The following is a 20,518-nucleotide window of genomic DNA, read 5'->3' as shown; positions in this document are numbered from 1 at the left end:
CCCCAAAGTCAATAAATATTAGACAAAGCTCCCTCACATGGAGGTATCTGGGCATAGGGGGACCCAGGCCCTCCCTCTCCACAGGGTCCCAGCCCAGGGCCCTAGCGGTAGTGGAGCGGCCCATTGCTAGCTCGGCGGGAAATCCCACCGCAAGACGCTGAGCCCTCAGGAAGCAATTCCCCACCTTGGGCTACTTCCTACCCAGTCCTTGTACGAAGTCCTCTCCATCGTCACACTGTCATCCAGAAACTTCTACTGCAGCCCCTCTCGGCTGGGCTGCCGCTGCTTGGTCTGGCTGAGCCTCCTCCCAAGGAGCTGCTGCAGCACCTCCTTCCCTTGCGGCCGTCAGTCCTGACCGAGCAACTCCAGAGGCTTTTATAGCCAGCTTCCAGTTGAATCATGCCCAGCAGGGCTGTGGGGGTGGGGCTTTCTCAGCCATCTGGGCCTGGTGAACCCCTTGGGATTGATGCACCCCATCACAGGGACGTAGATGGAGTCAACACAGCTTAATTTGAACTTCCGTGTGGTCTTCACAGCAGGAGGTAGATGAGAGCATCTGCTCCCGTCAGCTTCCCTTATTCCTTGCCAGGAGCAAGAAGACCAGTGCTGATGGGGGTGCTCTCTGAGTTCGATTAAGTGGGTTTTTACTAGCTCTGCTAAACTGAACTGCAGAAGGTCAGTTGCATCCGTGTTGATTTTTCCCATAGGGTGTGTCTAGACTACATGGTTTTTTCCAAAAAAAAAGTGGCCTTTTTTTGAAAAAACTTCCCCTGCGTCTAGACGGCTGCTGCGTTCTTTCGAAAGTAAATCACAAGAACGTGGCAGTTTTTTCGACCGCGGAAAACCTCGTGTTATGAGGAAAAATGCCTTTTTTCGAAAGTGCTCTTTCGAAAAAAGGCACTCTGTAATGCAAACTGTGCTTTTTCGAAAGAGAGCATCCATTCTGCCTGGGTGCTCTCTTTCGAAAAAGTGGCTTGTTGTTTTGAAAGTACTGATTGTAGTCTAGACGCTCTTTCGAAAGAGGTTTGCAGTAGCCACAGTAAAGACAGGGATACCAGACTGTTGGGATACCAGACACTAGCTAATTGTATGATATTGTCCAATCTACTAAATGTGGTAGATTGAAATAAGATATGCAACTCGAGGTATGTTAATTATATAGCTGGAGTCGACATACCTTAATTCGCCTTTCTGCATGATCTTCTCAATGGGATTGATGGGCTCAAACGCTCCTGTTGGCTTCCCATTTTCCTTACAAAGTACAAGAGTACCAAAGCCAATGGGGGTATCCTCTGAGTTCAATTTAGCGGGTCTTTAGCAGCGTCGATCTTCCCTGTAGTGAAGACATGGCCTTAGTTACTGAAGTCCTGTTGGGATACCGGGCACTAGCTAATTGTATGATATTTTTCGTTAGAAAAAAAAAAGTCTAACAAGTTTTATGCCTGCCTGCAGCACAGAATACGTTGCTGGTGTTTAGTATTGAAAGTCCTGCTCTGAAAAGAGGATTCAAGCAACACAACCGTTTCTCTTCCCCCTGCTAGTGAAGTGTTAGAATTCTTCCTCGCTGCGTGTGTAATTAACTACATTAATCTTCCCTTAAAACCTGTTCCTTCAACAAAGCCTCTCTGTATTGATACAACAAAGACAATTATACATTTGGGGGGGTGAAACAGCTGAAATGTTTTGAGACTGGGCCTTCAGTTGGATTTATGATGTGTTTGAACTATATTGTCTACCTGCATTTTTTTTATTCTAAGCCCCTTTGACAGGGGTCATGTCTTCTTCTATATACTGTACAATGCTGAGCGCACTGATGGGGCTATATTAAATACTAAAAATGATTGATCGCCGTAGCTAAATTGGCACACGCGGCTGTTTTGGTTAGAGAGCTATAAAACAGGTATAACAATACAATCGCAGGGCCCGATCCTGCTCCTGTTGAAACCAATGATGTAATGATGGGGTCCCAACCAAAACAATGAAAAGTCGCCTCTCCTGGGGTCTGGCTTATTAAGGAAAAGTCATTCCAAAATAATATTATATGAAGCTGCAGTCTAAACCTTCTCTCCAGGCGAGACTGGATTTAGGATTCCCGGTGTGTCGCTGACTTTAGCTTCCCATTAGATTGTTATTGTCTGGGTCACATCTACTTCAGTGCGTAGCCGTAATTAATTTTCTGGGTTTCAACTCCTGAGTATGACAAGCAACAAATCTTATCCCTCTGTTACAAATGGCAAAACTCTCATCGATTTCAGCATAAGCAACATCAGGTCCTTATTCTGAGGAACCCCCTTCGCACAATCCCCATTTCAAAAGGCTCTGCTTTAAAAAACGTCAGATTGCAGAGTTCAGAAATGAAATCTACTACCGGTTGGACCTCTCTGGTCTGGCTCCCTCGGGATCTGACTGGTTCCAGACGAGGGACTTTTCCAGACTAGAGGAGGTAATTTCTGGCCTCCCTGCTGCCAGCCCCACCTCCTGCCTGGCTTCCTTGCTCCTGGCTTCCCACTCCCAAATCCCCTTCAGCCCAGCTGAGCTGTGTGTTAGCTTCTTCCCTCCCCACAGCCCAGCTAGGCCTGTGCACTAGACTTCTGCCCCTCCCCTTCCCCCACATCCCTCCGGGCTCCCAGGTTCCCTCACCCTCAGCGCGCCATGGCTCTCTGATCCTGGAACATGCATGGTCTTGACAGATGGTCTTGACCGTAGATGTTGCTAGACCAGAGTGACCCAGTTTATAGAGGTGCAACATGCATACAAGGTTATGGGGGAAAGAGATCTTCAGCTGCTATCTGGAGTACAGCTGGTTGGAAAATGGGGTTTGGCTTGGGTTTTCCCCACTGAAAATGTTGATAAAAACAAAAATACAATTTTTTTTCTCTACTTCTTCCATCAGATGTCAGGAAAGAAAACTTTGCTTCACCGCACCCCCCCATTGTCTACTGAGAAGTTTTACGGGACATTTTCCAACCATCACTAATTGGGAACGCGACAGGTTGCTGCGACACAGGAGTCTCTGTCACGTGACACTACCGGACAGTTCTTGTGCCGAGGATAGTGAGTTTTCAGGGAGGGACGGAGAGTAAGCCAATCCTTGAGGAGCAGAGGGAGTAAGGTGAGACTAGGAAGGAACTACATCAGTAAAAGAGTCTGGAAAGGTGTAAAAAAATCCCCCAGACTGTCAGGTTTGGCCTGAATCCCGACTGGGTGAGTGAATGAAAGATTTTCAAAGTGCAACTTGACTGTGCGTTTCCCTTGGTTGCACAAGCATTTTATGGGTGACTTGCTCACACTTTCTATGAAGGTTCCATTGATGAAGGATTAATAAGGGATCTTTTAATAAATGGTAACTCAATAGGGTGCTTCTAGGCTCATACCCATCACACGACTCACTTCGGCATCATGCTTATAAAATGGATTAGTCATGGTTTCTAAGGGAAACCACAGTGAGTGGACTTTGCTTCACTCCGGATTGAGTCCTCTCCTCCTTATGGGAACGCATCTGACTGTGCTATGTGTCACTTAGCCTTTGCAGAAATCCCTCTTCAGGAAGGCCCTGAAATGAGGTGCAGGGTACCTGTAGAAGTCTCAAGGATCCAAGGACCAGGCCCGAAATGATGAAATTAGCAGCAGTGGTAGCAGCCCCCATGTTATATTCCCATGTGGAAACCCCTTGCAAACACCCAGAGAAGGAAGCTCCAATGAGGATCAGACGCTTCTGTGTCCAAAATACAAATTTGTTCAGCAAACGACACCAGGCCAGCTGAAAGGAAGAGAGTTGCAGAGCCCAAGTGGAAGAAAAATGAGAAAATAATGAATTACCCGGCTTGACCATTTCTAAACATGCCCAAGATTGATGTGCAAAGTCTTCCCCGTAATGCAGAAGGCATGAAATAAATCCTGCCCGGCTAGAATAATGAGGGAATCAATAGGATTATGAGGTTAGGGCTGGAGTAAACCTGAATGACAGCTGCAAAATAAATTTTATTTGGAGGACATGGTTGAGGTTAAATGAAACATCATAAATAATGAAAAGTATTTGGAGGGGGGAGGGGATAGTCCAGAGATGCCAGAGCTAACAGCAGCCCCCCTGAGCACTAAATCTGTCCAGTCTATACCAATTGCCTGCTTTCTTAAACAGCATGACATAGGTAGTGCCCCAGACTTGATTCTGTTTTGGTTCTTTTTTTTAATGTTTGCTAGGCCTCTCCTCTGCCTGCCTAGCATCAGCTTGGAGTCGAAGGAACTGATGTTGGGTATAAGGCTATATGAAGACGGTAGCATCCCTCTAAACGGTCTGTGAGCCTCCTAGTGGCGCTAACTGTGCCTTGTCTATGTAGAAGCGGCTCAGACCAACTAGAGTGGCCCTGTATATATGTAGCTTGACCTTGTATGTTAGGTATGTTCCATAAAGACAGTTAGTTGCAGCCCACCGAGCCCATATTGCTCCTTTTGCTGTTTTGTTGTGTATAGAGCAAAAGATCCATCAACTGGGGATGCGACATGAGCCAGAGAGACATTGGGGTTCTGGCTTCTTCCCTTCTTCAGTCCTCCACCTCGTCTAGGGAGACCCACTTTTCCTCCACTTGGAAGAAACACGGATCTATTTAACCTTTCCCCATCCCAGTTCCCTGCTTAGCTGGTAAGGGCTGATGTGCTAGAGGAAGCCATCTGCCATGCGCACGTTTCATTGCCCTACAAAGCCCAAGGACTCTACTGCCTATTCTTGAGTATTTTGGCACCTTATTTATTGGCTATTTAGTTAGGGTACGCCTACGCTTGCTCCCTAGTTTGAACTAGGGATGTAAATGTAGCCGACTGAAATTGCTAATGAAGTGGGGATTTAAATATCCCACACTTCATTAGCATAATCTTGCCTGCATGCTGTTCCGCTCGCCATCTGATTCGAACCAGGAAGTGTGTTCCAGGACGCGTTAGTTCGAATCAAACCCCTTCGTTTGAACTAACGTTACTCCTCAACACATTACTCATTTTTTGAGTAACGTTACTCATTTTCTGAGGAGTAACGTTAGTTTGAACCAAGGGGGTTGATTCGAACTAACGCGTCCCGGAACACACTTCCTGGTTCAAATCAGCTGGCGAGCGGAATAGCGCATGGGGGAGATTATGCTAATGATATTTAAATCCCCGCTTCATTAGCAATTTCGGTTGGCTACATTTGCAGCCTAGTTTGAACTAGGGAGCAAGTGTAGACGTAACCTTAGTGAGGCAAAGTTCCTCCTCGACTTTGGTGGGTCCCAGGCTTTCAGGTGGGTTGTTTGCCTCAGAGCTCACAGAAGCCCTCAGGTTAGAGACTTTCTCTAGGGCAACAGCTTGTTGTTTCTTTGAGCCACTCATCATTGGCCAGTACCGGAAAGAAAGGGGAGTCCAAATTCCATCGTCTCTGTGGCCCTCCAAGTGGTACAGGGCAGGCCAGACACCTTTACCACAGCTAGTCCTTTTCTGGTGCTGAAATGGGGAGTTGGTGGTGGGGAGAACCCAGGTCTGCCTTCTACACCAGGTTCTAGCTCAGGAACTCTGTGATAGCAGCTGCCTGTAGTGACTCAAGTATTAGCTGCATGACAGCTATGAATCCCTGGGCCACTTGCCCACAGCCAACCCCTGCACCTTCCTTACTGCAGGCGCTCCTCCTGGTACCTGCTTGTGCTTTCTCCTCCCACAGCATCTTCTCTCCTCAGCTCCTTGCTCACACTCTGAGCTAACAGAAGGGAAGCCTTCTTAAACCAATCTCAACTGGTTCTTAATTGGCCGCCAGGGTCTCTGATTAGTCTGACACACTTGACTCTGGAAACCTCCTAATTGGCTCCAAGTGTTTTAATTGGCTTGATGGCCCTGATTGATTCCAGCAAGTTCCTACCAGTTCTAGATTAGTTAGTTTACCCTTGTTAGTTTACCCTAGGAACAGGGACCTATTTAATCTAGGACTAATATCTTTTCCTTCCATCTCTCTCTGTTAGCCCTCTGGCCTGACTCTGTCACAACAGATACTGGAAGGGAACAGTCTTGTAGCAGATGCCAAGATAAATGGTCACCTGTCAGGAGAGATCTGCCGACCTCCATCGGAGAGCTGAGACCTAATCCCTTCCACACTTACCCTAATGCCATGCAGCCAGAGGTTACAATCATCACAGCTGCCACCAGACATTAGAGGGGAGAACAGCTGCCTGATGGTACAATTTCCCAAGCACGTCCTATCTAAATATAGGACCACATGAGTAAGGAGAGCAGGCTTCAGACCCAAGAATGATGTCACCTAATTTGCTGTCATCTCAGAATGATGTCACCTATTACTTGGTCTAGAAGAAGCAATTTTGCCCGCCCCCAACCCTTACACAACTAGTCCCAGACTTTGTCTATACTGTCAGTTTTGCTAGCAGTGAGTATGCAAATGAGGCGTGGATTAGCAGATTGCTACACCTCATTTGCATAATTTATGCACACTGTTTTTGCAGAAAAAAAGTACTGTGGACAGGGGTTTTTTTGCGCAAAAACCCCGTTTTCCACAAGATCCCGGGAGAAGCATAAGGATCTTGCAGAAAACGGGGGTTTTGTGCAAAAAAACCCCGTCCACACTATTTTTCCCCCCTGCAAAAACAGCATGAATACATTATGCAAATGAGGCAGGGCTAATGCTAATCCATGCCTCATTTGCATACTCACTGCCAGCAAAACTGGCAGTGTAGCCATAGCCCCAGAGAAGGGCCAGCTGTTGAAAACAGCCTTGTCATTTTCCTCCTGAGGTCAATTACAAGTACAAAGATAGAGGGGGAAGAATCAAATGTATCTATGCTAGGTACTTTTGTCTGTAAATCCCAATAACTAAATCCTATCACACGCTTGTAACTGGACATCAGTAACTGAGAGCAGGCCTGAAAGGCAGCAGCCATGGTGAGACTTTTGAACAGCAAGGCCAGAAGTTTTATGAACTTTATAAAATACACAAAAGAATCAGCAGAAAGTGTGAATAACACAATTTCTGCAAGAACAAGAAATCTTGTAGCACCTTAAAGACTTCACACATTTATTAGGGCATATTCTTTTGTGGGCTGTGAGTCACTTCAAAAGCTTATGCCCTAATAAATTTGTTAGTCTTTGAGGTGCCACAGGACTTCTTGTTGCTGCTGCTGCTACAAACTAACACAGCTACCTCCCTAAAAATGTCTCCAGCGCCTCGCCGTGACTTTCTTGGCAATGGGCTTAGAACTACAGTTCTGTAATAGACAGACACAAGGCCATTATTGTTTACATTGCTTCCTGTGCATGAAGGCACATGGACCTCATACTCACTAACTTTTTCAAAATAGCTATAGTGTATTATCAGAGCAATGCAAGCACTCTCTCCGTATATGCCTGTATAAGGCTACATTTTTCCAAAAAGCCAGGAAAGGCGAAGCAGCAACTTCTTTTGAGGCCTAAATAAAAACCAAACTCTCTTGGAAGTCTGGCCAGAATTGTGGATGCTGAGCCTGTCTGAAAACGTTAGCTACAACAGTGGTTCTAATTTCATCTCGAATGGATAGCCGGTGCTGCTTTTCTTCCATACGCCACGAAAATATAGCTTCTAGTTCCCAGAGTATGTCTTGGGCTTTATAGGCAGATATGGGACATGGTTCCTGCTCCAAACAGCTTCTAACCATGCCCAGTCCTCACTAGAACAGTATGGAGCAGAGAAGCAGGCGGTATGATGGATTACCTAGTAAGAATGTGTGATTGCTTTGTTTGGCAGTGGCTGAATATTCTTAACAAGACTTGGCATTCTTCTGCAGAGCTCAAAGCCTTGCAAAGTAGCATTCCCATTTTACAGAGTGGAAAACAGAGGCACAGAGCAATGCTGTGACAGGTGATCATTAGCAGAGCCTGTCCTTGACTATTTCTTGTTTGTTTTATAATGGCACCTAGGAGCCCCAGTCATGGGCCAGAGCCCCATTATACAAGCCATTGTATAAACACAGAACTAAAGGATGAACCACGCTTTAAAGAGTTTACAATATAAGATAGCTCCAAACTCCAGTGTGCTATTAGGGTTATAACCAGGGCCGGATTATCCATTAGGCACAATAGGCACAGTGCCTAGGGCCTATGAAAACGTTTAGGGCCTACAAAAAATGTAGGGCCTAAAAAAAATTCATAATGTGACTTGAAAATGAGAAAACAGCTAAATCAAACATAATAATTTGCTATCTTTAGTCAACAAACAATATAAAGGTATAACAGACAATTTAGTATTAAGCATATAGGCGATAGGTATTTCTCCCATATATATTGATATATCATCTAATATAAAGGTTACAACTATGAGAGTGCTTATGGTCTATGAAGACCTTAATCCAGCCCTGGTTACAATGAGACACTGAGGCTATGTACTTTCTTAAAATGCTGACTTCAAAGGTAAAACAAGTTCATAAAACGTGCTAAGTGGAAATTCACAACACGTGCAAACGGGCAGTGCCAAAGCCCTCGGAGGCTGCTACTATGCTGACTTTTCCCCCTTCCTACTCTGTTGCATTGTAAAGCAAAGTAGATGTCATCCCTGGTGATACCCAGGGAAGACTGCAGCCCTTGATATTAAGGACCAAATCCTTAGGTTGGCACATACATGCAAGTTTGGTTTGCAAGCCTCTCCTGCATGATCTTAAGCAAAATGCAGGACTATGTAGCACTTTCATAGAATCATAGGACTGGAAGGGACCTCGAGAGGTCATCAAGTCCAGCCCCCCTCCCTCAAGGCAGGACCAAGCTCCGTCTACACCATCCCTGACAGATGTCTATCTAACCTGTTCTTAAATATCTCCAGAGAGGGAGATTCCACCACCTCCCTTGGCAATTTATTCCAATATTTGACCACCCTGACAGTTAGGAATTTTTTCCTAATGTCCAAGCTAAACCTCCCCTGCTGCACTTTAAGCCCATTACTCCTTGTCCTGTCCTCAGAAACCAAGAGGAACAAATTTTCTCCTTCCTCCTTGTGACACCCTTTTAGATATTTGAAAACCGCTATCATGTCCCCCCTTAATCTTCTTTTTTCCAAACTAAACAAGCCCAGTTCATGAAGCCTGGCTTCATAGGTCATGTTCTCTTCATAGGTCATGACCTTTAATCATTCTTGTCGCTCTTCTCTGTACCCTTTCCAATTTCTCCACATCTTTCTTGAAATGTGGCGCCCAGAACTGGACACAGTACTCCAGCTGAGGCCTAACTACTACAATGAGATTTACCAGCTAATTCGAATTAAGGCTTTATTTCGGAACCCCGTTTCACTGCCGCGTGTAGACGCGGGCAGTTACTTCGGGCTAGTCTATTTCTAAAATGGCGACCAGCCGGGAACATGCAAATCAAGTGTGGGATGTTTAAATCCCTCGCTTCATTTGCAATTTCGGTAGTCCTCATTAGCCTCCCTCGATCGATCTAGGGGGCTAGTGGAGACATACTCTGAGGGACTCGCTCTGAAGGCTCCTTTCCGCCTACCCCACCCCCACTTCAAAAAGCAGATCATAGAATCATAGGTTGGAAGAGACCTCAGGAGGTCATCTAGCCCAACCCCCTGCTCAAAATAGGACTAACACCAACTAAATCATCCAGCCAGGACTTCGTCCAGTGGGGCTCCAAAGACCCTCTTAGGATGGAGATCGCACCACCCCCTAAGTAACCCATTGGAGTGCCTCACTAAGTGCCTAGTGACGTAGTTTTTCCTAATATTCAACCTAGACCTCCCTTATTTAGACCATTACTCTTTGTTCTGTCATCTGCCACCACTGAGAACAGCCTGGCTCTATCTTCTTTGGAACCTCCCCTCAGGAAGTTGAAGGCTGCTATCAAATCCCCCCTCACTCTTCTCTTCTGCAGACTAAATAAGCCCAGTTCCCTCAACCTCTACTCATAAGTCATGTGCCCCAGGCCCCTAATCATTTTTGTTGCCCTCTGCTGGACTCTCTCCAATTTGTCCACATTCTTTCTCTAGCAGTGGGCCAAAATTGGAAACAATTCTCCAGATTGGCCTGAGCAGTGCCAAATAGAGGGAAATAATGACTTCCCTAGCTATGCTGGCCATAATCCTACTTATGCAACCCAATATGCTGTAGTCTTCTGGGCAACAGCGGCACACCGCTGACACATATCCAGCTTCTCATCCACTGTAATCCCGAATCCTTTTCTGCAGAACTGCCACTTGGCCAGTCGGTCCCCAGCCTGTAGACATGCTTGGGATTCTTCCGTCCCACATGCAGGACTCTGCACTTGTCCTTGTTGAATCTCATCAGATTTCTTTTGGCCCAATCCTCCAATTTGTGTAGATCACTCTGGACTCTTCTCTTCTCTTTCTTTCTTTCTTTCTTTCTTTCTTTCTTTCTTTCTTTCTTTCTCTCTCTCTCTCTCTCTCTCTCTCTCTCTCTCTCTCTCTCTCTCTCTCTCTCTCTCTCTCTCTCTCATATCTGAGGAAGTGAGTATTAGCTCACGAAAGCTTATGCTCTAATAAATTTGTTAGTCTTTAAAGTGCCACTGGACTCTTTGTTGGCTTTGCTGAAACAGACTAACCCCTCTGAAACCTGTCACGCTGAAGCTGAAAACTGCCAGCATTTATTTCAAAATAATGTTGAGCTGAAGGACTTCTTACTTTGACTCCTGTAACGCTCATTTCACGAGGAGTAAGGGAAGTTGAAGGAAGAGTGTTCTTCCTTCAAATTCCTGCTGTGTAGTCAGCACCAAAAGCCAGATTAAGCTATTTCGACTTAAGCTACGCAACTGACGTAGCTTGAGTTGTGTAGCTTAATATGATTTTAGCCTTGTTGTATAGATGTGCTCTTAGAGACTAACAAAAATATATAGTATTGTGAGCTTTCATGGGTAAACCCCACTTCATCAGCTTAGCTGGAGTGGAAATAATAGAAACCAAGATATTTATAACAGCAAAAAAAAAAGTACTTGTCAATTGTAGGACTGGTACTAATGAAGCTAATTAAATGGACTGGAAGTGTCCCATTCTTAACTTTTGATGTAAAAATGAAGTTGTTAAAGGCAGGAGATACTGGCTTTATAATGCGACAACCAGTTAATTACTTTGTTCAAGCCCAGGGAAACGGTGTCACATTTGCAAATGAATACCAATTCCCCACTTTCCCTCTGTAATTGGCTGGTAAAATTCCTTTGAAGAAGAATGGCTACTTTTAAATCCATGACTGAGCGACCAGGCAGCTTAAAATGTTCCCTGCAGGTTTATGTGTGTTACTATTTCTGATGTCTGATTCATGTCCATTTTATCCTTTGTCGTAGAGACTGTGCAGGTTGGTCAATATACAGGGCAGAGGGGCATTTCTGGCACTTGATGGCATATGTCCTATCAGTGGATATGCAGAACTATGAGCCCCTGATGTCGTGTCTTATGTGGTTAGCTCCTGTGATGGTTCTAATTGTCTCACCTGGTTTGAATGGGCTATGGTGAATGAAGCACACACTGGCCTTCTGAGCTCTTGAGTGCCAGGCTAGAGGCCTGTCAAGGGAATCCGGCACGGCCACTGCTTCCTGCGCTGTACTTTGTGGATAAATAGAATGCCTCCCTCTGCCAGTTTGTCAGGCGGGTAGTTTTTTTCACGAGTAAATGATTTGCGCACCGAGCACCTCTTAGTGCTAAATATCACCGGCCAGTCAGAACTGGGACACAACTAATATAGGAAGGCGCCTTTCCTGTCCCCCGTTAAATGACATTGATTTCTGTCCTCTGGTCTACACAAAGACTCATGATGCAAAACCTCGGTTTCCATCCAGTCTCTAGGTAAGTAGGACTGAGGCAGGTGGCCCTCTGCTAGCCCCTGCGCAGGGATATTTGTGCATGTCACACAACCAGCTGGCTCCACGCCTCAGGATTAGCAGCTTTGGCTGGGAGAGGCCCCTAATGGGAATAACAGGAGGGATTGCAGGTCAGAGCGAGGTGCGTTACCAGATCTGCGTGGGGAAGCACCTGCCTCTAGCCAGGGCTAGCTTGATCCAATTGTGTTAGTCCCTCACTTTCACGAGCCCCAGATACACATGGTGCCGGAAACAAATGCGCAGACCACTCCTGTCTTCTGGAACCATCTCCCCAGCGTTGGCGTCTTCTCCGAGTTCCACACCGGCTGTTTGGAGGAGACAGAATAGCTCTGACATCATGGAAAATGACTTAAAAGGGCCCTGGGGACGAACACAAACCCACAGACCAGCTGGGCAGTAATGAGTTGAACTGTGGGGCGAGTCCAGCTTTCCCCCCGCATGTGGCCACAGCGGGTATTCCCTGGGCTAGCAGTGCATCGCCTAACCTGGATTCCTTGGGGATTGAGCTCTCACAAAAACCCCTTCATAGACATTTTCCCACCTCTCCCAGGCACGGCCATGGCTATTTCCTTCCTTCCTTCCTTCCTTCCTTCCTCCTGTGTCACACGCCCCCTTTACCAGTTGGATGCTATAATGGTCCAGGGGAAGGGCTACCGGTTTTTGGCCTCACTCCCAGAAGTGCGCGGCCTGTTCCAAGAGCAGAGGAAACAGTGTGGCAAGGAACCTAGGGAAGATGTTTCTCAGACCGCCCGCGGCTTCCCATGCTCAGCTGAATTTCCTGAGTCTTGGGGGTGGGTTTGGACTCACCCAGCCTCGGTGCTACAGAGCCCTTCTCTAGTCTCGCTGCAGTGTTACTTGTATGCTGCTTTCATTAGAAAAGATGCTTTTCGTTGTCGCACCAGTGAGGCCAGGCTCCTGATGTTAACAGCCCGTCTCCCGGCCTTTTGGCCTTGGAGTGGGATGGGGAGCAAGCGCGCGCACGGCCATTATCGGACTCAGCACCGGTGCTTGGTCAAAGAACGGAGGGAGAGGCAAAGCTGGGACAAGACGCAGGAAGGGCCAACGTCCCAATGGCTGTAACTCGGCTTGTTTGTAAGAAAACGGGCCCGTTCTGACCCTACTGAGTCCAATGAGCAGAGCTGTCCCTGCCACAGGACGAATTGGGGGGCCACCCCAGCCCCTGTGCTTTTGGAGACCCCACAGTGGCCACCCCAACTGTCCTATGGACAGGAGGGACCAGAGGATTGTGGGGGCCTGGTGCCACAACAGCAGCAGGGGTCATTCCCAAGACGCTCACCGTGCAGGCGCCGGAGCGGCCCTGCTCTGCTCTACCCCACTGCCCTCCCGGCCGCCTGCGCTTGGCTTCTCAGCAGCGGCAGGGAGCAGAGTGCCCTGACCCCAGCCTGCTCTGGATCCTGCTACCCACAGAGAAGCGAGGCCCAGAGGGTTGGGAGGTTGGCACGGCAGGTGGGAGCAGGGTGCTGGGCTGTTCCGGCTCCTGCTGCCCATGTGGTGAGTCGGGAGGGGAAAGGGGAAATCCCTGCTCCACCATGCCAGGCCCCATAACCCTGGCCGTGTTGCTCGGAGGAAGGGGGAAGCAGTTGGGGGTGGGGCAGTGGTGAGGGAGGGGCGGGGCCTGTGGCAGGGGGGTTGTCCTGGCCCTAGACCTTAGGGCACTGGAGGGGGAGGTTACCCCGGACCCCCCCTCAGGATGGCCCTTCCAATGACCATGTTCCCATTTAATGCAGTGGGATCAGGACCTGGATGTCCAGGTTTGTCTGAAGACACAAGATGCCCTGGTTGAACTAACGGAGCTGCCTTTGGTTACACTGGAGCGAGTTCCTCGGTGAGTGAGACCGAAATGCATCAAAGCCCATGGGCGGGGGTGAAGGTAGGGCTGGGGGAGGCAAGACCCTCCCAGTCCTGCCCCCAACACCTCCTCTCTGCCTAGGCCCTGCCCCTACGGGAGCCAAGCCGAAGCCCCCACACCACGGGGAGGTGAGGCAGCGTGTCGCCCCTCAGCATGGGGAGGGAGGGCAATGCAAGGCCCCAGCTTTCCCCGCCCCGGAGCGCAAGGAGGGTGGACACTAGGGGGCAGCAGCCCTCCACTCCCGTACACCTACAGCAGGCGTCCTGGGGGTGGAGTGTGGGCGGGGCCAGGCTGGCGGTTTGGAAAGGAAGCACCTCCCCCGCCTAGTATACCAGCCGCCCATGTCGAAGCCACATTTGAATTGAATGAAGAGTGTCCCTACATGGCTTTGCATTGGTATCTCTTAATCCACGTGGCGTACCTGTGGGCAGACTGGCCCTTAGCAGCTGAAGCCTTGTTCCATTTCCTATTCTGAATATAGTATATCAGGCAATAGGAAAGACCTGTTGGCCAATATACATTACTCAGGCCACAGCCACATGCTCACTTAGGTTACTAGGCTAGTTTTTCGTTTTAACACTGATTTCTTGTATTTTTTCTTGCCCTCTCCCGTTCCCCACAAACGCGTAAACTTGTACCAGTGTGTATCTTGCAATCCTCTGCATGCTTGCATACAACACATTCTCATGCACGTCCACCTCTGACATGTGCACGCATGTACCCTGTGCACATGAGAGCCCACACGCGTGTCCCTATGTTATGAAAACCCACAGACATGCAAGTAGGTACAAGCATGTGAACGTCACCCTTTGAGATGGGAAAATGCAAAAAACATCTTTTTGTTTTTTCTCTTGACAGAAATTGCTCCTATCGAGCTTAGAGTTGGTCACATTTTAATCAACAGGAAATGTTTCTAGGAGATAATAACGATGTTCAGGACACATTGCTTGGCAAAATTCTTGGAAGAATCCACATAGAAAGCTCTTCACGGTCCCAGGCCTAATCCTGCAAGCAGTCATACATGTGAGTAATTGAACACACGTGGCAAGTCCCACCAACTTACTTGGGACCACTGTTCTCTCTAATTTTTCCCGTTCATATGCAGAATAAATTTTGTTGCATGCACCAAGGCATGTGTGGACGTGCACCACCAACAGAAACACATGCTGCCAACTGTGGGCTCTCTGCTAATCAGCTGGATGGCACTTGAATCTCCCCTGGGTGACCATCCAAGCACTTAGCTTACAGGGAACACTTCCGGGGACTATCTGCAGGATGGAAAGCTGACAGGTGCATGAAAGTTTGCAGGCGTGGGTCATCGGTGAGCTACATGAGACACCGTGATATTCAGTTCCAAACAAGTGTTTGCAAAAAAGCAATGTGTGCGGTTAGTTCAAGTCGTGCTCAGCGGCACCGTCAGATAAAAAGAAGGAGGAATCTAGCAGCAGACGGAAAGTGAGTGATGATAGCTCCTTTCAGTGCTGCTCTGGGAGCAAGACAGCAGCACGGGATCCAGATGGGATCAACTTGGGATCTATTTCAGGGAGTGAAATGTGGGCTGCTTATATTTCACAGACCTTCATAGACCAAATCACCCATTGTAGTCAATGAGCCGCCTCCCCCTTTCTTCGCTTTTCGGACTGTCCAGCCGACTTTCAGGATGTGTGAGAGGGGCTTTATTTGAGTTAAGGATGACTAAGCCTAAGGTCTTTGGGACTCAGATCTTGAAGTCTTTACACATGGGCTCCATGGCAATTTTACCTGATGATCCTTGTTTAGTCTCTCGGGGACCATCTGAGGAGAACTTGTGCCAAACGCTGCATGTTTTGTTGGGGTGGGTTTTCTACATCTCACGCGTAAACTCGCCTGTATCCCACCTCTGAGGTCAATGGAGAACTGGCCAACACCTGCATTCCAAACTCAGCACTAGGCTTCGTGCTGTGTCACTAATTGAAAAGTTTGGGCTTGATTGTTAGAGGCCGTGCTTTTAAGAGGGCGCTCACAGTGGAGATTTCATACAGTAAACAGAAAATCTCCGCTATTAAGTTGTTTATCTGGCTCTGTTTTCCACTGTGTGGAATATTAACAACTTACTTTGCATTGCCTTCCAAGGCTGCTTCTAGGTTCAAAGGTTGCCACCGATCGCACATTGGGCTGAGCTAAATACTGGCAGGAAAACACATTTGGTGTTTTAATTGGAAAAACACACTCCTTGTTTTATCACCCTGGGGCCTGGACTCCCCAGAGCAACAATGCAGTGCATTCTGCGAGGGCAAGTGAAAATGTACAGGAAGCACTTGATGATATGGTTGTAAGACCATTAAGGGTTTGATGTATACACACAAGTAAGCAGGTTCCCCGTTCAGGGTAGAAACCGTGCCCTCTGTGAGCATTTTCTGTGCTTTACCCATTGGAGTTGGGGCTGGGGGCTCCATCCAGTTATGTTCCACAGGGCCACTTGATTCCCGGTTAATATCTGAGCCTGGGAACATGGCAGCAACCCTTTGTCCAGGGCCAGCTTTAGGAAGTGCAGGGCCCGATTCACAGGGGGGGGGGGCGTGCATGCGCTGCGTGCCCAGGAACAGGGCTCTCTTATGCACGGGGCCCCCCTCTTAGGCGTGGGGCCTGATTCGGGGGAATCGGCCTAAAGCCGGCCCTGACTTTGTCTTCAAGTCCTCCCTCCCTCCCCGAACAGAGGTGTAACCACGTGGGGAAGGCTGATGGGGCCTAGACTAACAAGGCCTGGCTCTCCTGCCATTTTCTTGTGAGGAACGTCGTCAATACAGCGAAAGGCTGGGGACGAGGGAGAACGTCTCACTCTTTGGATCCCTTGTCTGTTCGGTCCCACAGCCCTTTGCCCTTCATGTCTGGATCCAAGAGGGAGCCAACGAGCCTAGTGCTCTGCTTAGAAAGCTGGAGGATGGTCCAGGAGTCTGACAGAAAATGTGCAGCTGGGGAGGCCAAGGGTGGCGAGTGGGCCTCGAACAGCAGGGCCCTCGGCATCTAAACAGCTTACGCCGGCCCTAGGAGTTCTCTGCTGCTTGTGGCTTTGTCAGGCTCATGGCAGCTGATGTGACCCGGTCTTGAGGGTGAACTTCCTGACTGTCGCGGAGGTTGCACGTCCACAGACACAATATGAGAGAAGGAAAAGAACTGGCTGCTTCTTGCTCTAAATCCCAAGGTGAACTGAAGGAGAATCCCTTTTAGCAAGTAAGAGTATAGGTCCTATGACACGCAGCTGAGCAGCTCTGTTCCATGCAGTAGAGGCTAGCGCACGTGTCTACGTACAGGAGTGTGTGCGTATGTTGCATTAGCTGAATAATGGATGTCTAATTTTTGTATACATATAAATTCAGCTAAATAGAGTAAAAAATTACTACCACCACCATCTAAAATGTGCCTTTCTTGCTCTTGACATCTTTCAGGTGTTTTAAAGGGGGAACTCCTGAGTCCATACATCCTCTCTGTTGGGAGGAAGAGGAGATGAGAAGTAGTAATTCTCTTTTGCAGATGGAGAAATTGAGACTCGTAGGTCAAATGACTTTGCCCAGCCCACAGAGGGGAATCGGTGTCACTCCAGTGGTCAGACCCTAGACTAGACCATAGGCTGCTCTCAGGCCAGCTGAATAATGCACATGGCTGGAACTGAGGTCAGAAGCCGCCCCGAGAAGGCACCTGAGGGTTAGAAATCATGATGTGTGAAATGAAATGGGAAGCCCCGGATCTAAAGAACCACCACAACTGCTACAAGGTGTTCCTGAAGCTGTCAGCAAGCCATCTGCCTGCTCGCCGTAGGTAAATCGACATGCAGTGGAACGCCATGGCCGACCTCTCGTTGGAAATACAGAAAGGGGCTGGGGCGGAGACAAGAGAAGCCCACGCGAGCAAATGGCCCTCCAGCTATGCTTGTCAAGGTGAGTTCTGCGGTACACGCCACAATGATAAACAGAGCAAGCCCCGTAACAACTGCAGACAAGGCTACTGAGACGAGGCAATCAGGAGTGGACAAAAAAGAGGAGAGAAAAGCACCTGGGTGGTGAAAGCTTTCTGCAGCATTTGCAGAGGGCGGAGGGGGAGAGAACAGCCTTTCTTCATGTAGTTGCAACTGAGTAAACCTCTCTGTTCCAGTGCCTAACTCTCATAACTCATCTGCGGGCCACTCGAGCTAACGGGAAATGTGCAGTTAGCCGAGGGAGAGGCGTGCCTGGCTCTAGCACACAATTTATGGCTCTTGGTTTCAAAAAAAGAGCGTTTACCGAGCGGGGCCGAGCGCGGCCGCTCAGGGTAGGCCTGTTTCCCATTTTATCTCTCCATAAGCTCATTACCCAAGCGTTCGCTTTGCTAGGCCTCCACGCTGGGCACCATAGCAACCCCATCAACAAGCAAGACACATTCGCCCCTGCCTCCGAGGAGCAGGGCAGGCGGCTTCCCTCTCTTTCGTGGTGCTGTTTTTGTGAGAGGGCTTACCCCTTCGCTCCCCCACTTCCCTGGGCCTTCTCGGGAAAGCAGAGAACAGCAAGACTCGAAGTCTGGAGATGCAAATAAAGTGATGCGTATTGGGGGTCGCTTCCAGCAAACAGGAATCCAATTCTCTTTCCTTTCTTCCTCCCTGTTCCCTTGTTTTTATTCTTGTTTTTTCCTCACTCACTTCCTGTTTGTCCTTAATATATATAGTAATATTTTTAGGTATCTGTTAATCAATCATTCTACTGAAATTAAACCAACCAATCCTAACATGATTATCTCACCAATTATATCCCACCACCTTCGTTGGCTTACACCCAGCAAAATGAATTATACAGGAGACAGAAACAATCAAAGAACCAGGCAGAACCAGACAGATAAACGAGAGAAGTTGGGGAGTGGAGCCACGCCAGACAGAAAGCTCTCAGCCTAACGACTCGTTTGGAATGGACCTTCCTTACTGGTTTGGAATGGTTGGGATTTACTTTCCTTACGGGTTTGGCTTTGCTCTTACAAAGACCTTTACTGGCAGGCCGGAAGATCTGTGTCCTAGCAGTTTCCTGTGAGGAACGTGCAGGGTTTACACCGTATGCAAGGTTTTGAGGTGCGGGGGAGGGGACAACGTCTTGGGTACTGACCGTGACCCTTTGATTCATGAAAGATCCCCTGGTGTTCCGTCGCCGCGCCGGGGAGAGAACGCCGCCGCCCCAGGCATGCGGGGGTGGGACCTGCTTTCTGCCGGCCTGCGGTTGGCTCGCGCTCCCAGCCAATCCACGTGTGTCGCCATGCAGTGTTAAAGACGGGCCGCATTCCGGCCCAGAGGGGGGCTGCCCAGCCGTGGTGGAGGAAGCCAGACCAGGGTATGTAGCTTGTACTGTGATTTGGGCTTTATGTGACTGTAAGAGAGCAGGGGGCCAGATCTTGCTCCCCCTTTCCCCCGCCCCCTGCCCCTTGCATTGTGCCAATTGCTTTGCGTCACTCCTGGAAGCAAGCAAAGTACGTCTGGTCTCTCTTATGCAAAGGGTGCGGCGTCGTAGTAAGGGATCTGTGTCACTCCTCTTCATGGTCCCCACTATTGCGGGTGCGACCAAGGGACGTGTGGCCCCTACTGACCTTTGCTTGCTGCTGGCTTGTCGGTCACAGCAGCCTTGAGGGCCAAGCCAGTCCCTGGCTAGCCCCCAAATCAGAGTAGATCGGTAACGTTGCCACTGCATGTGACTGCCCCAGGCTGCGTTTGAAAATCAGGCCAGTCCAAGAACACGCAGCTCTTGTTCTGCACCAGACCGCCCTCCCTTTTTCAGCCCCGTACCAAGTGGCCTAGCCTCAGGATGGCTCGGGGTCTGTGACTGGGGGGGACCCGTGTTTCCGAGACACAGAATTCTCCCTGCAGAACGTATTTCTCCAAATGTTCTCTATGGCATTCGGTTAAAGGCCAAACATATCTCTGGTCTGACTTGCTTAGCTTCATTGTTTGGATGGTCATGGAGGTTGGGTCCATCAACACTTATTAGCCAGGATGGGTAGGGTAGGGATGGTGTTTGTCAGAGGCTGGGAATGGGTGACAGGAAAGGGATCACGTGATGATTTTCTGTTCTGTTCACTCCCTCTGGGGCATCTGGTGTTGGCCACTGTCGGCAGAGAGGACCCTGGGCTAGATGGACCTTTGGTCTGACCCAAGATGGCCGTTCTTATGTTCCTATGGTTCCCATAACACCAATCTGCTCTCATGCTCGCAAGGTTGATGGCGGTTGAAAAAGGCTTGTCCCCACGGAGGACCAGAATCTTTCTTTCTGCAGCCTCCACAGAGAAAGGTGATCAGACGTTTCCCGAACTAGTGGCCCAAGGTGGGGGTTGGGAACCCAAGGATTCCTCACAAACACTTGTTCTCACTTTCTGGAGCTGGCTGGGAGCAGAGGCACCTCTGTGCGGTTGCCTTTTGCCAACTGTGGTGAGCACAAGACAGTGTAATCGAGTAAACACATTTATTTGTTTGAGCTTTGGGCACCGTGAGCCTACACCTGGGCTCAATAAAAGGAAACACGGTCCCTTAATAGGGACTTGGAGTGTCATCGTTTTGATTCCTGCTCTGTGATGGCTTTCCCGCATGACCTTGGGGAAGGCACTGAGTCCCCTGTCTGTAAAATGGGCTTGAGGCTGTGTGCTCCCTCATAGGAGAGTGTTGTGAGGATAAGTGCAGTGAGGCCTCTGAGGGGCTGAGCTACCCTGACGATAAATTTGGGGGGAAGGGACAAAGATTTCTGTTCTGTCACAAAATTCTCACAATATAGGTGCAGGCTGGAGACTTTCCTGGGAGTGGAAAAGGAGGGCAGGGTATCAAAGCGGGACTGGGATGTACCAGCAAAACTG

The 20,518-nt window shown here is 48.7% G+C and overlaps 1 protein-coding gene across 2 annotated transcripts in view; it reads left to right on the top strand.

Annotated features, from left to right (window-relative positions):
* Window positions 1-20,518, top strand: part of TBX4 (T-box transcription factor 4) — a 148,356-nt gene that overhangs the window by 39,428 nt on the left and 88,410 nt on the right. Inside the window, exons 2-3 of one of the 2 annotated variants that reach the window (XM_075904729.1) lie at window positions 13,566-13,663; window positions 14,546-14,710. The gene's annotated coding sequence lies outside the window, so the exon portion shown is untranslated. Of the gene's footprint in view, window positions 1-13,565; window positions 13,664-14,545; window positions 14,711-18,978; window positions 19,012-20,518 lie in introns of those variants that run through there. The other variant, XM_075904730.1, reaches the window with a different exon arrangement.

The sequence above is a fragment of the Pelodiscus sinensis genome, chromosome 21 (genome assembly GCF_049634645.1).
Source record: "Pelodiscus sinensis isolate JC-2024 chromosome 21, ASM4963464v1, whole genome shotgun sequence".
NCBI classification, from domain to species: domain Eukaryota; kingdom Metazoa; phylum Chordata; order Testudines; family Trionychidae; genus Pelodiscus; species Pelodiscus sinensis.
This window is presented reverse-complemented; position numbering and strand designations above follow the sequence as displayed.